Here is a 16,467-nt window from a genome sequence, read left to right on the forward strand (position 1 = left end):
TTTTTGGGGGGGGGGGGGTACTTATTCATGTTACCATGATCATTCCAGACCATCTCTAAATCCAGATCGCTAGAATAACTGGCACAACCATCGCGCCGATGGTGACAACATTAAGCTACTTATTTTTACAAGAATATAGATGACCTATACGTATAGCAATAAAACGCATCCCCGTTGAAGAACTACACCTTCTATCAAAACTACTGCTATTTGCCTAACTAACGACAAAACATGGACGTCGTATAAGAAAGGCCGTACGGCAGCCAAAATTTACGCTTGCGGAAGTTAATGGCAACGAAAACTATGCGCTCGCACAAGCGCACTTTTTGTGCGCATAAATTACCGGGGAAATAAAACGCGCCGGAACAGCACCGAGCTTCAAGGCCACATTAGCAAACTCCGCGCCAGCCATGCAGAGGGGACAAGAGGGAAAAGTTGAACGGCGCTCTCCATAACGTAAACGGAAAGCAAAGCTTGATTCATTCGCGCGATCGTGTATTATATTACTTGAAACCGCTCGCGTGCGCATCTAAATTCCCCTCGGGGAGTCTTTTGCGCCCCCTGAAGAGATTGGAGAATTATACCTTTTTTCCCACATGAGCAAACGCGCCGACTTTCAGTGGTTCTAGATTCTTATGCTTGTATTTAATGAAATATACCAGTTGCAACACACACGGCGCGATAATATGAATTGAACTGTTTCACAATTATGCGGCAGCAAGACGGATGCTATATGTGCGAGGCGTGCTCTGGCGCTCAGTAACAGACGAGGAGCGACACATGCATTCGCGCCGTCGCGCTCCTGATTGGTCCGTGCCAGCTGCAGCTTACATTGCAATTTTCAGACGTGAAACATTATATGCTATACTTGGCTTTTGAATGAAAACAACGAGCGAACTAATGAAGCAGGTTCCTGCAAATATGCGAAATTTGAGAGAGAGAAAAATAATGAAGGGGAACCATGCATGTTATTTCCGCCGTTATTTTGATACCACACACGTATGACGAAACGGCCTTTAACGGCTCGTTCTCTACGGATTTACGCGATGAAATAACAAACCTAAAATATTCACACTGCAAGAAATATATGCCTCCAAGCGCGCCATTGCTAAAAAGAGGAGAATAAACGAACAGCTTTCTACAAACGTTCGCCTATTCGCTTACTGTGACGATCATCATCGATGATTTCTGCCCAATTTTTGATGGTGATGCATGTGAACTCCCCAAATTTTCTTCACGACTGTAAATGATCGGACACACTCAGCGAGTGACTTCCCATAGCTTTAATTGCAGCACTTGCAGTAGCGTAAGATTGGAATGAAGTTTCCCGATTGAACAATAGTCAGAACCTAAACACGCTAGTTGTCATAAGGGCCACTATTCAACGCAGAAGAAATATCGGGGCCATTTGCAGGAGCGCCAATGGTTTCAACGCAGGAATAAGGTATTCCTTCAAGAGCGACGATTATCGGACAATAACAGAATTGCTCTGCCGAGAACACGTTGCACAGAATAAGGAAAACATCTACAGCACTGTTATTAGGAACAGAGAGGCTTCGCCTATAGACGAACGGTATGCGATAAAAGTGGTAAAACAAACGAATGCCTATAAAGCGCCGCTATTTCAGCGTCAGCACGATCTCGTGCACCCTTCAATACGAAGAAATAAATAAGTACACAAATATATAACTAAAAAAAAAAAAAGCAGTTCGTTTGCGCCGCCGGGACATGAAGGAATCATCAAATCGAGTTTTCCGAACCAACGGTTCCGCGCATCACAAGGAAGCGCGTATAAGAAGAGTGCACGGCCATCATCGTGATTCAAGACAGGCCTGGCCCGAAGGGGCTAACGGCTGGACGTTTACACGGCTCTCTTGGCGAACCACGTCGGCTACAGACGGAGAGAACAATGGACAAGGCCGTGCGTGCATCTCTCGTCTTGACCGAAGGGATGCGTTGTGGGTGGGTGAGGGGAGGAGGGGGGTCACCCGAGAGGGGGGGGGGGGGGGGGCGACAGCATAGTGCGCGGGCCGTCCCCGAGACAACACGGAAGGGGGAAGAAGAGATCGCCGTAATAATAATGACGGGTGTTCGTCGCCACCCTTACCCCGCAGGTCGGGCCGCCCTCGAATCGCGAATACTTGGCGAAGCACGCGCCCGTGAGGACGCCCCATTTTGCATACCGAAAGGCTGTGAAAAAAAAAAAAAAAAACCCACAAGAAACAGGTGCGTGCGAGGGAAGGAAGCCACTACACGCTGCGTGCCTGACGTCTGAGAAAAAACAAAAAACAAAAACAAAGAGCGCAGAAAGAAGGAGAAAAAAAAAAGTACGAATAACGGTTTCGTCGCGCTAGCTGCGGCGGTAAATTCGACGAAATAAGGCGAGATATGCGGCTCAAAGAGGTATATAGATTATATGTGCGAATAGGAGCGCGACGATTTGCCGCTCTTTCAGCACTGCAGTAGGCAGCGGAAACGAATCGTGTATCAGGTTTATATATATATATATATATATATATATATATATATAGGTTATATATAGGTTATAGGTTATATATATATATATATATATATATATATATATATATATATATATATATAAACACTCGGGGAGGTTCGTGTTTTTTTCGTATCGGCCGTGCAAAACGCACTGCCCGGCGAAAAAAACGTTATGCTCTAAACGGGACGAATATAAAGGACGGCAGTTCAAGCGCATCGAATTCAAGACCGCAACGAGACGTGATGTACACGTATAACTGTTACCGAACGCGTATTTGGCTTCACTGAACAGTTCGAGGCGTTTGACACCAGATTCACGCATCGGTGCACTTCTCCTATTACGGTAACACTGATAAACGCAGCTTCCATTCTACAGTGCGGTAACTTAGTTTCGGCGAACTGCCCACGACTTTTTCTGCCAGATGTCACGGTTTCGCTAACAAAAGTAAACGTCGTGTAAGTGGTATTAACAGCCTCGTGAGACAAGCGAGGGAAAAAAAATTAAAACAACGCGCGCCTTTAATAAATTTTACAACCCCGATATATAGAAGTATACAGGAGCCGCGAAAGTCTGTGCGTGCTTTTCGGTCATAAACCGGTCGCCTTTCGATTCGCCCTCCAAGGGTAATACTGAATTCCCATACCACTTCCTTAGCTCGCAATCGATTCAGAGCACACAATACGCGGCGGCCTTGATAGAAACCCGCGGAGGAATGTGCTCGCTCGGCCGGCGTGCGCATTGACGGAGTCGACCCGCTTTCGCGGCATGTGCCCAGAACGCGACGCTGTTGCTGCAATGTGACACGACCGATAACTCGATCGTTTCGAAACGAGCCGTGTAGAAGCAGAAGTCCGGAGAAAACGCGCAGAATCGCCAGCGAGTTGGATTCTCTCGACAAAATGTGCGCTGCCCGCTGCTTATATTACACCGCCACGATGATGCGTATAAGGACTGAAAGTCGACGGACAACGTGATAACAACCGAACATTCGCGCACGAAATCGTTTACACAGTCATTTGAGATCAACAGGACAATTATTATCCTCCGTTGGCACATGTCCAAGGAAACGCCAGCAGCTGTATACAAGGTGTACAACTATAGCATATCGCTTCCAGCAGCGAAACGGGACCATCTTGATATACTGGATGCTTGTAGGTGTGTGCCAGGATTTTTTTTTTCTTTTCCTTGCGGTATACATAAGCTACGAATCCAATGATTACGGTTGCGCAGGAGACGCAACGCTTAGACTACCGTAAGCGAGACTCGCTGAGACGCTCGTGCGATTGTGATGTTAATGAGAAATCTTCCCAATAAGAACAAGAGCAAGCGCGTATACGTTAGTCTGAAAAACGGTTTACGAATTTGTGCCGCTACAGCTTGACGCATTCGCTTTCCTTTCGATATTCCTCTCGTCACAAAAGCGCAGAGGTTTCCAGAGTGACTACAAAAGTTAAGAGGGCGGCTAGCGTCACACCACGGCGAAAACAAAGCTAAGGCGACAAGCACCTGAACTAGGGAACGCCAACAAAAAGAAAATATTCTGTCAGAAACCGTTTCAGGATGACATGTAGACGTTAATGCGATTAGCATTTGCGCAATGCAGCGACACACTGTGTATTGCCACCTCCGGAACGCGTCCTGTGTGAGACATGTACTGTAGCTGCGGGCTGCTCTATCGCGATTTCGGTATACGTTGCGCGCCATCTAGCGACGCGGCCACGAAGTACGCGCGAGGCTGTATGTTCGGACAAGGTTGCCTGAATTCTTACGACGCGGGTTCGATTCCGCCCACAAGCAGAGAAATTTCAATTTTTTTTGTCATTGAAGAGCGGCACACACCCATGCGACCCAAGTTGGAGTGAAATACGTGTTTTTTTTTTTTTTTTTTAGGAGCGGCACATACCAACCGGCACATTGACCTATATGTTGGTCCGATGGTTGGTTTCGAAACCGGTTCCCTGAGCACAGCAGCCCGAAGCTCTAGCCACTAAGACCATGGACTACCCAGTGTACCCAAGTTGGAGCTAAATACGTTATATACGGACAAACACATCGCAAACTGAGTGAACTTCCCAAAAATGCTAATCGCATTGAAACTGGCGCTTGAAAATGTACCATCCTTGCTTGCTATATCCAGCAGAAAGGCTGCATACGTTAGTCAGCATTGGCGGATGCCATGCGAGGTAAGAGTTGCTTTCTTTGGTGACCGAGCATAATCAGGTGAAGAAAAAAAAAATGCGAAGTACGCTGTATACGCTCCTCGGTCGAGTCCTTACTTGGCAGAAATTCGGAGCCGGAACTTCCTTCCAAATGGCGCAAAACGTGTGACACGAACCCACGGACCCGAGATCCCAGCTCTACTAAGTCGAGCTGTGAACGTACGAACGGCGTGGGGAAGCCCTCTAGCGACGACGTCGCTCTGAGGCTAGTCTTGTATTGCAGCACAGTGCACAGAGCCCTCACAGCTTTGATATCGCCGTTGTTTTACCAGTTACTCACTGAAAGTGAGACAATGAGCACTGGTTTAAGAATGGCCTAACCGCTCGAGTAACCCGGCTTCTACAGGAGCAGGATATCCAAGCTCAGGTACTATATGCCTTATTCTGCTGCAGTACGCTCGAAGTCCTAGCACACACACCACTTCGCATATTATTTCCGAAGCAACGCGTCCACGAACAGGTAGTGTCCGGAAACGCACATTGGCAGTTAAGCTTAGGATGAAAAAAAAAAAAATGACATATAGCGGACCAACGCGGAGCCAGCGCGATGTCATCTCACCTATATAGCGAACCGAGGCCCGCGCAGCGGCACACATGTGACGAGCGATGCTTCGTGCATTACCCGAACCCATTTCCAGCGCATTCTTCTTCCGGCTGACTGCGCTTTCCTGCCGATCATTTAACAAAGCGGCGCGCCACACCTACATTCGCCTTACTTTGTAATACAACTAACTTCATTTTCTCGAATTTATTTTCTCTTCCGTTTTTACGGCTCGTCCCAGCCCCCGCCGGCGCACTAAATCACTCTTCGCTACGCGACGTCCATTATACGCGCACCGGCCCACGCTAAAAACAAAAGCGCGCGGCAAAACGAATTCAATTCAGCCACCGGTCTGCCTCGCTATAAATCGTCCCGGCACGCGCGCCAGCGGCGACCATCGCGATCTCGCCAGCCCCCACCGCGCTCGGTCGCTATCGTCGATGTGGCGTATAAATCGCGCCATGCAGCTCGCCTCCGAAGGCGCAATGCGGCTGCAGTAGCAGAAGCAACAGCGGCAATTTGACGTGGAGGGGGTTATATGGGCGCGTTACACACTCTCCGCACCCCCCACCACCTCCCATTTCTCCTTCGCCTCGCAGACGGCGAAGCGACGTCCGATAGACGACGACATCCCATGGATGGCGGCGGCAACGGCGGTGCCCCGGAAGAGACAGCGCGCGCCCGTCAATCGGGGTCAGCCGGCAACGCGGTCCGCGCGTCACACGTGCCCGCGGGGCAGACCGCCACGTCCTTTTACTTCTTTCCTCCTCCTCCTTCGTTTGGTCTTTCACCCGGAAGCGTCCAGGCGAGGACCATCGATGGAGGCCTCCTCCTTCGGCGGTGGGGAGTGCGACGTTATAAGTACGCCGCTATCTCCCTCCCGACGCTTTCCGAACAGGGCCGCCGTCGCCTACGCTTCCTTCCCCTCGCGGTTCGTTTTTCGAGGGCTGTCACGCACAGGACCGCAGGAAGACGTGCCGGCGTGACCGAGGAGCGCGCCTTCCAAACGACCTCGACGGAAAGGAGGAGCATCAGACAAGAGGGCGCGGAAGACGGAGCGGCCTGTCCTTCCACAGTCCACCGAGGGCTCTTTCACTCTCGGTATATATGCACTCGCCGTATACAGCAGACCACCCTCCTCGTTTCGAGAAAGCAGTAGCAGCGGAACGCGCGAAGCACGAACGTCAATCAATTGGCAACAGGCGATCATGCAAATGAGTTTATACACGCACTCAATATATATTGTCCGTGGACATCTCGCGCAGAGCGCTCTGCCTTCTTAGGTTTGTCATTTTTGGCTGCGAAATTTGTGCACGCTGTCTATAAACAAACGGTCGTTAACATGCCTGTAGTTTATTCTTTGCGGTCCAAGAGGTTTCCTATAAATTTACCTGAAGAAACTCCGTATACACGTCCACAGAGAGAGTCTACGACGTAGCCGTTTATCTATTTAGTATATAAAGGCCCTTTGACAGTCTATTTGGCCCATAGGAAGTCATTACAGGCCAAATTCTGAGAAGTGACGATGCGCCTATGAGGTCTCACGCAAGGTATGGGTGACGCACGCGGATTCGAACGACGATTCAGTCATTCTGCTACCAACGCGGGTCATTCAACATTCAGTCATCCTCTAATAGGGAATTGCATTCGCGATCCACACGCAGCAGCCTGACAGAGATCGAACTTTGTTTATCCACAAGCGCGTTGCAAAAACAAAAGTGTCAAGCCTCGCCTTGTCAATTCTATTGATGAGGCAACTGGGGGTATGTGAAAATCTAATAGCGCCAGAAGCTAATCGAATCGAATAACGCATATTTTTCGAATAGATTGCGAATGATGTATGGCCTTCTCACCGTTAATATCATTAACAACCTGGTGTTCACAATAGAAAATTATTTCAATATACTGCACATGATAAAGTATGCTTCATAAAATGCAGAAAGGGAGAATTGAAACAACTAAGCAGATTGTTCGCAAACTCAGGGCTCTTAGGAGAATACGCAGTCATGTATTACCATATGATATAAAGTTTATACAGGTAATCCTGTGGGTCCACTGCTGAATGCCGTGTCTAAACAACATTTTATTGCGAATGATCGTGTTTAGTTGAAAATGTTTGGGTAACTGAGCGACGCAGCGTGCTCTAGCACGTTACGTCCACTGTGGATGAAATAACGATATCGCGCATTTCTGGTTCAATTTCATGTTTCATTGTGTACAGTCGACGACGTAAGATATTCGTATTTTCAAACAGTGGCTATTCGAGGACCGAAATAGAACAGGACAATATTCGATTCGTTATTTGAAAGTTTCAAATATTCGCACACTAATATAGTGGCAACCCTTTCGCTAAAGGCGCATAAACACAGTTGAGCTGCTGTCGGGCATCGCAGCCGCTACCATAAAAAAGGCAGCACAGTTAGTATATGTACGTGTCCGCCCCACCCCACTGCCTCCTATTGCCTCCCCTGCTTCCTATTTTAGGAAGCTATGTGCTGAAATGAACAGCGCAATCCCGCCATTTGACAATGTTGTGTTTCGTATACTTGGCCGAGTTTCAGTTCGAGTGTACTGCCCTCTGAATAAGAAATAGCCTGACTCAACTAGAGTTATGAATTATGCTCAGGTGCGTGCATCGCACGTCTATATATAAGTACCTGTGAATGGCTCACGAAGAAAAAAAGCAATGACGAGTAAGCGTCTAAAACTATATATAGTCTTCAAGAACGAAAGAAGTCAGGTGCAGTACGAGGTCACCGAGAACGCACGGACACCGGCAGCAACGTATACAGGTATAAGTACGTTGCCGCAGCAAAACACAAAACGTTTCAGTCTCCCTTCTACCTACAAAGACGTGCTTCCGAATAGAGGTCTATCACGGCAGTGGCCTCGTTGAATTGGCATTACGGGCACGACGAGACCTTCGACGAAGACGCCGAAACAGTACCGCCGGCGCCGACGTTCGGAGATAACCGTCCCGAAGACAGCCACTTCGACTAACCTTCGATAAAACCCGCGAGCGCCCCCAAAGTGCAGCCGAGAAAACGCGGAGAAATATACATACATGACAAAGAAAAGAGGTCAACCAGCGCCTATCGCTCAGAAGAAGAGCAAAAGAAAGAGCGCGCGCCTAAACTCGAGGAAAGGTCACTTGGTAAGCGCGGGCGGTTGGTAAGTGCACTTCCGCGCCAGGCTCCGGCGATGCGTGTCTGCTACACAAGAAAGCAACGGCCGGCCACGTGACAGCGCGCTTTCATAAAGGGAGGCGGCGCGGAAGGGCCGAGGCTTTCTTTGGCGGCTGCGTGATTTCGATCCGCTCGCTGGGCCCGCGCAGCCCTTTCACCGCTTACAAAAGCGCGCGAAAATGCGGTGAGAGCAAAGGCATCGGCAGGCAGCCGGAGAAAGATTGGCCCCGACACGTAACCTACGAGCCAAGAAAAAGAAAAACTCTTCCTAACTCGCCTGTTCTTTTACTTCACGGAGGTCAGCGTTCGGCTATCTTACAATGGGAGTATTGACATGAAGATATACACCGAATATATACAGTCAATAAACGGAGCCATGCATGTCTCGTTTCCGTATATCAGCCGTACAGTATATAACAGCAGGCGTCTGCCTTCTACCTGTTCGGTGATGCCTAAAGAAAAACAATTAAAACGGGAAGAACTAGGGATACCTACGCGGCACTGGCTTATACGAGCCGTTCGGATAATACACTAGTTCGGTGCCTTGCGACCGCTACACTTGTGCTTTAGGTATAAGTAAGCCCACCTGCAGGGGAGCTCGAAGCGTTTGGCAGAATGCACGTGAACCCGGTCGACTCAGTCTGGGTCAGCCCGACTTCTGACACGAACCGCTCGCGTCAAGTTTATATGTAAACGAAGCTTCTAATGAACAGCCAAACGAGAAATTGTAAGACAGGCTTCACTGCTTAGCTGGTGCGATCGAGGTTTCATAGGAAAAAAGATTCAACCGAATCGGATGTTCGCTGTCGTTCGAAAGGCCTATCCAGGCTACTCTCCTCAGCTATAAATGCACCGCGCCTGGCTTTGTCTGAACTAACAACTATTACGGGCATACAAAGGTTTACGGACATCAATTATTCGTTCGTATATATATAGACCGTGCCACTGGCCGGCTACCATGCTATCAGATCCTTAACTGTCACGTCTGAAGGGCGCATCCCGTCTATTTTTTTTCTATTTTTTTTAAATAAAAATAACTTCAGGCCACCCCCCTTTTTAATGGAACAGCTGCATCATTTCGCGTGTGACAAACACATGGCATGTCAACTGACATCCAATGGAAGCGTGCCGGAGGCAAAGTATACGTTGTTGGGCACAACTGCGCGACACGAACGCATGCGCGTCTGTTCTGTGCAACACTACACATGCCGTTTCTAGTTACCGAGATGCCATGCATAGTGAAAAACTGACAATTCAGACACGAGTAAGCTTACGAAAAGCTGCTGTCGGTGCACTAAGAAAGCACAGGACCAAATAAAGTTCAGTTCAGTAACATTGAAGGTCATCCTACATGGAAACCCTAAAATCAGTTGTCACATGTATGCGCAAGTGGCCGTATTCGCGGCAGATCACTTTCGCTGGCATTACTTGCACATAGCGTCAAATAAATTTATTTGCAGCTGGCCCCTGGCTTCGGCGTGGCATCGCCCGAAAGAAAGTATCCCCGAAGGTTATGTCGAGACCAGAATACGAACCAGAACCTCGCTTAGCCGTTTTCGTAGCTTCTAAATAAAGGGAACACGAGGAGGGTGACGTGCAGACAATTAAGAAATTTAAACATTGCTTACATGTCAGTGACGCCGAAGTAGCAAGACCCACGCACGCCGACTCGTCGCAACACCGTGTCTTCAACCTGAAATCCGTGAAAAGTCGTCAAACGACATTCTTTAACAGTTTGCAAAGCAATTTGTACACGACATCGTTGTTATCGTCGAAGTACATTTTTCATCCCCCTCTTACGCGCCCATTTCTTCCCAAAGTTTGTCTCAGAACCCTCGCCTGTGCCCTCAACGAAAAGAAAGCTGCGAAACAACGCCACATCAATGTTCCAAAAGTACACACATTCGCCCCGTCTCTCGGCTCCAAGCGCTAGCTTCCCAGCGAACGACGGCGTGTCGTCATCAAGCACCAAGTGCGCGAAAAAGCGTATACGCGCATCTGCTTCATCAACAGACCACCAGGTCGTTACTCAGTTCACACGTGAAGCTTCTCACGACAGGTGGCATCCATACCGGAGAGGTGTAACACGCGGCGCCAAACAATGCGAACACGCGCAAAAAAAGATGGGTCGTAGAGCGACCACTACTACTACTACATGGGTTGCCGCGTATATAGCCATACACGCACACAAACGTCCGTTTCCGGGCGGTGGCTATAGGTGCATAGACGCGCCCGGTGGAAGAGGAGCTACGCGCGCATCTCGCGTAACTGCCGTCGTTGAAAGGGAAAGCGCGGGGAGGAAGTGCATATACACACGTTCGTTAGCGCCAGCATCAACGAGGCCTAGCGCGCCGCGACGCGCCCCGATCATCAAGGGCGGGGACAGGGACGCCGGGCGCACGCCGCGACACCCACACGATCGCGAACTACGAAGTAGACGGCCGGGGAGGCGCAGCACGCAACGTCACGCACTATATAAAAGGACGGAATATTCTCACGCTTAAAGCCCGACCATGCAAGGTGCACACCGCTCAAACTATAGACAGCGCGTACAGAAAAAAAAAAAAAAAAGAAATAAAAATAAAATCACTATACCAGTCCGCTGAAGTATTTTTTCTTTTCTCACAGCCTTCAGGGAAATGCTATATATGGGAGTCACAGACCGAGCATATATTTCTGCACTTGCGTTCTGCTGACCGGCGGTCAAGATTATAAGTATACAGTCGAACCCGGAGATATGGAACCTACAAATAACGAATTGTGTACAACGAACAGCAGTAAAATCCCCTTGAAAATTTGCGTATAAAATTTTTATTTTACATATCGAATTACCTATAAATCAAACTTTTTTTGTGTGTGTGATTGCCTTCAGATTCGATATATCCGGGTTCTACTGTAGCTGCTAAAATATGATGCTTAGCTATCTTAGCTAACTGTACTATATCATGTGTGCCTGCCGAAAGCTTGAAAAGAAGTATACGATTCCAAGCATAATGGGCAATCGCTATCAGAAAAGATATTACTACAAGTCTTCGGAAAAGAGCACCTTGCACGAGAGGTGAAATTGAGCGTGCATGGTGAACCCTTTGGCACGAATTCTTTTCTGAGCGAACAAGGATCTTCGTTGGCAAAATTAGGTTTAGGCATGAAAGCAATACACGATTAACTGTCTGTCCAGCGTGAGGACACTGCAACAGCGTCCAAGTACGAGTCCTTAACAAGCCTATAAGTGCTCGCTGGAAGCTATTATGGCCACGAAGGGTCATTACACCAAATCACAGGCCGACACAGCACCTAGCCGTCTTGCGTAACGCTGAAGGCAGGAGACGGGGCGTTTTCTTGCGCAAATATAGCCCAGTGAGTGCCAACTACGACGATCGCGGCCTTTCGAATCAGTAGTTTGTTATGAGGACAACCGAGTGAAGGCCAACTACGACGATCCGGCCTTTCGAATCAGATGTTCGTTATGAGGATTTCATTAGACGGCGTTGCATCAGCGGGACACAGACATGCTGATCTTCCAACAACCCAGTCTGTAACGGAATGCAAAGTGGAGCTTCTTTTTCTTACTTTACAACTTTTATTTTCCTTACTTCACGTTTGAAGGGTATCAGTAATCCTATGTTGCCGTACTTTTGAACGGTACCATTGTGGGCCGGTTATAACGTAAAACTATTCCAATCTGTTTTTATTCCGAATTCGCCATTATAGCCCTCCCAGATAGGTCAAAAGATCACGGAGGGCTAATGGCGGATTAAGAATAAAAACATATTGGTATAGTTTAACATTATCCTGGCCCACAGCCAGGATAACGGGGGCCAGAAGACTGCATGACCTTAAAGTTCAAACCACTCTTTCTGCCTCCGTCAAACATCTCAATCACTGACATACAACCAAAAAAGAAAAAAAAGGGGGGTGGTTCGTGTCATTCGGGAACATTACGCCTTCAGAATACTCCCTTACAATGCCTCGACCTCTAGAAGGCCGATCCCAAGCGTCTGTCCGATTTTTACCGAGTGAATTTGAACTCACAACTTCACTGACAGAGGGCGAGTGAACAACAATCAGAAAAAGCGCGAACTGACGAGCTCTACCACTATGTCTAATATGTTAAGCATCCTTACGAGTAGCGCATATACGTCTGCATCACGTATGTACCTTTCCAGCTCAGAAACGCCATGAAAAAAAAAGCTCGTTTCAAGTTCACTTCAATTTTAACGCAAGATTACGCTAAGCATCCCAAATTGGGTGTAAACTGGTGGTGTGTCCGTCCATTGACCATGCATTTGCCCTTTACTGAAGCTGCGCTCGTTACACAAGCTAAAAACGCAATTTCGCCAAACCAGTGTCCCCTCAAAAATCAGCTGCGCATCACAGCGATTTGGAGGCGGCGAACGCGAATGGTGATAGTTCGAGCGACCGAAATCCGCGCCTCCGGCGAAGGCAGCGCACGGCGTTACGTCCCACGCTGAGCGCAATCAGCGCCTCTCGATCGACCGCGCAAGGGAGACACGTGGCTTGCTCTCTTGTGCATTCCGGCCCCCACAGCGCCATGTGGGTCACCAACAGCGGCTGAATGTGGCGCGCGCCCGACCGACCGACCGACCGCCCGCCCGCCCGCCCGGCAGAGACGACGACAACAGCGAGGTGATACACTAGGCGCGCACACACCCCCATATTTTTATTTTTCCATATTTTTATTATTGCCACGCACGGCTGCAGGCTGAATGGAAAGATTAGCGGAGCACAGCTGTCAAGCACTCCTGTATCCTACTTGTTCGGACACCGGCAGTGGCCTTTCGTCACCCACCGATCGGATGACGGGACCCTGCACTGCACGCATTTAGAGACTTAGTGGAGCTCCGTATATACGGGGCGGGCGCGCAATCAGCGACGCTGAGCGATGGACGGCAAAGGAAACGGGCCGTAATCGCGGGCACGGCCGATAATTTTCTCGCCCGTGGCTATCCGTGCGTGGCGCGAACGACACCTCGGAGACGACACATACACGAGGCTGCCGGGGGAGGGAGAGAGAGAGAGAGAGACGGCACGCGCGAGCTCGCACTGGCGTGACTTCGGTTACGACACATGTACTGCATGAGCAGCGTACACGAACGACAACGACTCGATTAGCTGCCGGGCAATAAGAAGGGACGACCATGCTCCAGGCACGTGGAAATGATGGAAGCCCCGGCGTCACAGAAACGAGCTCACTTATACCGTGCCACGGAACACACATGCAGGCTCGTTGAAACTGGGAACCTGGAGAAGAACGATGGGAAATAAAGAGACATGCTTTCGCTGCATGCTTCGTCGGCACGCAGCCTAATAAAACCGCGGCGACTTAGCGGAGTCCGCGGAAAGCGACACTTGCTCAAGAAGAGAGCGGTCAGATAGCGCAAAGGTATAGCGCAAATGTAGTTTAGTGCCGAAGCATTTTACTGCTATATGCCGTGTCTTACACCATTCGCCCTATATTACTCCCTCTATTCATTCGCTCTCTCCTCTGCTGGCCTATGTTCAATTACGTCGCGGATAGAAGAACTTCACACTTCAATAATTTACAGCTTCCCTGCCAATAAGGTTGCTTTCAGTGAGGGGCGAACTTATTGTTCCACGTAAAAAGGAAACGGTCAAAGCTGGCGCGCTGTTCGTCGCAGACTCGATCACGTGCGCTTCGAAATCTACGGCCATCGCTCCCGATTACCCCCCCCCCCCCCCCTTCCCCATCGCACCGCACCTCCCTTGCCAGCGCGGTTATACAGAACAAGTTGGCTGCACTTTCCGGAAAGGTGAACAATTGTTTGCTTATTCGAAAACTTCGTCAAAGCAAATTTCCGTAAAGCCGAAACGTTTAAGAATTTTTAGACAACACCATTTTGGTCGGCGTTCTGTTTTTCTTCCTATTATGCCGTTACTTGCCGACCAGACGAGATTTCGTCAAACTCTTGATTTCATAAACTATGCTTTCGCAACCCTTGAGCCCGCATGGTTTTAGGAATACTGGAAGGGAATGTTTACGATCCAACGAAGATCGCACGCATATAGGTCGCGACGTATAGGCGGCTGTATCCAACGCCACGAACGTTACAACGACGGGATAGGCGACCCGCATCCTGTGCATTACTCATCTGCCACCAGTATTTTTCCCCTCACAAATTGGAGCGCCGAGAGCAGTTTCCGTTGACGCCCGCCGCGTTCCGTCACGCCGACACGCGTGGCACGTACCGTACAGTACAAAGGCATCGCGTAGTATATAACCGCATGCTCGTCCGGCCTCCGACACACTCAGCGAGAGTTTATAGCCATATAAATCCAACCGGCGCGCGCGGCATTCTAATTGACGCTGAAGCTCGTTTCCAGCATTTTTATCGCCTTTTGTATATAGGGCCATAAAAAAAAGGGGGGCAAACCCTACGGCGCCTGCATAACCCCGTACGAGAAGCAATTTATGGGAAGCGTAAACGCAGCATGTAGATAAAGATTCACGGGCTGCAAGTAGAGTAAATGCACTTACCCGCTCACCATCTAAAGCTCACCTATATCGTAACTCGGAGCAAGGTTTGAAAACATCTGATAGTTTATCCAAGGTATTGAAAATGTTGGTGCTTGAAAGATGGGGACGAAGAATAAATAACGATACAATATATATATATATATATATATATATATATATATATATATATATATATATATTGAAGGTGATCCCTTCAGGTCTAACCGAGTGATTTTAGGTGCTTCTACGCAGTTTATTTCCGTAAAAACATATGAAGCTTCGTCGGACATTAAAGAGAAAAATGCCGCACCGGAAGAATCACTTTTACGGTTTAACCCAGAAAAGACGCAAGAACGAAAGACGGGTGCGCGATGACGCCTTGAAGTTCGTAAAACGTCTGAGAAGTTCCCGACGTGATGTCATCGATGTTTAACGACGTCTGCACAAGCATGGTTATTTTTCTTCATCGGTAAATTAAGATCGACACATTGCATTCTAAAGGAACCAAAGAATAAACTTCACAAGTCTCGACAACCTTTTAGAGCGCCAGAACGGTCCAAATACGAAAAAACGCATTGAAATACGTGACGTCATACTGACGCATAACCGGTGCTGGCCTGGTCGGCGCCACAAGCCAAAAAAAAAAAAAAAATGTAACTTGGGCCTCAATTTTCTGTTCTAATTAACCTCTCACCACGAAATTAACAAAAATGAGTTTTTTGAAAGCACATTTCACCAGTCTAAACTATCACTAAACGTGTCGATTCCTTCATAATTACAGGCCCACTGCAACGAAATTTCCCTTCGACTAAACTGTAGGCGTGGGCGAATATTCGAATACAAATGGAGTATTACGCACTAACTATTCGCACTCGTATTCGAAAATTAACTATTCGATATCTCAGAATATCGAAACTAACCAAATATTTCGCAAGAACCGAATGGTAAAGTCGTATTCCTCCTCTCCGCCTGCTAAACAAAGTATCGCAAATTATCAGAAGCGAAACTACGACAAAAGCTTTCAACGCAATGCACAAACAGAACGGGTAATGGAAGATTAGCTTTAGTTTCGCGACGGCAGCCTACATGACAACGTGTGATGTTTGGTTGTAGGCCTGTAATTTAGTGTTTCTTGCTCAAGTAGCAGTTTTACGTTTTACGCCACAACCAGCGACATATTCCTTGCAGCGGACCCTTTTACATTTGTCTACGTCAAGCAAGTCCTTCAGCAGCTTTTCCTTTTCTTTTTCCACTTTTTTTCAACAACCATTTATTTAGCATTTTTGGAAGGCTATAATCATACAGCAGGCATTGAAAGTTGGAAAAGCTTGTTTTCTAACAAGGCTCTAAAGATGTTGAGAGGCTATTCATAGAATCATTTTAACGGCAATTATTGATCGTGCGTTTAAAGCTGATCATAACTGTCCGTTAAAGTTGGCTATCTTTTTTTTTTTTTTCACTAGTCACTGCAAGGGTGTCACCTAATTATACCGAAATAAATATTTATACTTTAAACATACACGTCT

The 16,467-nt window shown here is 48.1% G+C and overlaps 1 protein-coding gene across 6 annotated transcripts in view; it reads right to left on the reverse strand.

Annotated features, from left to right (window-relative positions):
* Positions 1–16,467, reverse strand: part of LOC119449920 (protein kinase C and casein kinase substrate in neurons protein 1) — a 116,632-nt gene that overhangs the window by 74,248 nt on the left and 25,917 nt on the right. For 5 of the 6 annotated variants that reach the window (XM_037713205.2, XM_037713211.2, XM_037713209.2 and 2 more), the window contains exon 2: positions 10,074–10,138. The exons of the other annotated variant lie outside the window; for it this stretch is intronic. The gene's annotated coding sequence lies outside the window, so the exon portion shown is untranslated. The remainder of the gene's footprint in view (positions 1–10,073; positions 10,139–16,467) is intronic. 6 annotated transcript variants of the gene reach the window in all.

The sequence above is a fragment of the Dermacentor silvarum genome, chromosome 4 (assembly GCF_013339745.2).
Source record: "Dermacentor silvarum isolate Dsil-2018 chromosome 4, BIME_Dsil_1.4, whole genome shotgun sequence".
Taxonomy (NCBI): Eukaryota; Metazoa; Arthropoda; class Arachnida; order Ixodida; family Ixodidae; genus Dermacentor; species Dermacentor silvarum.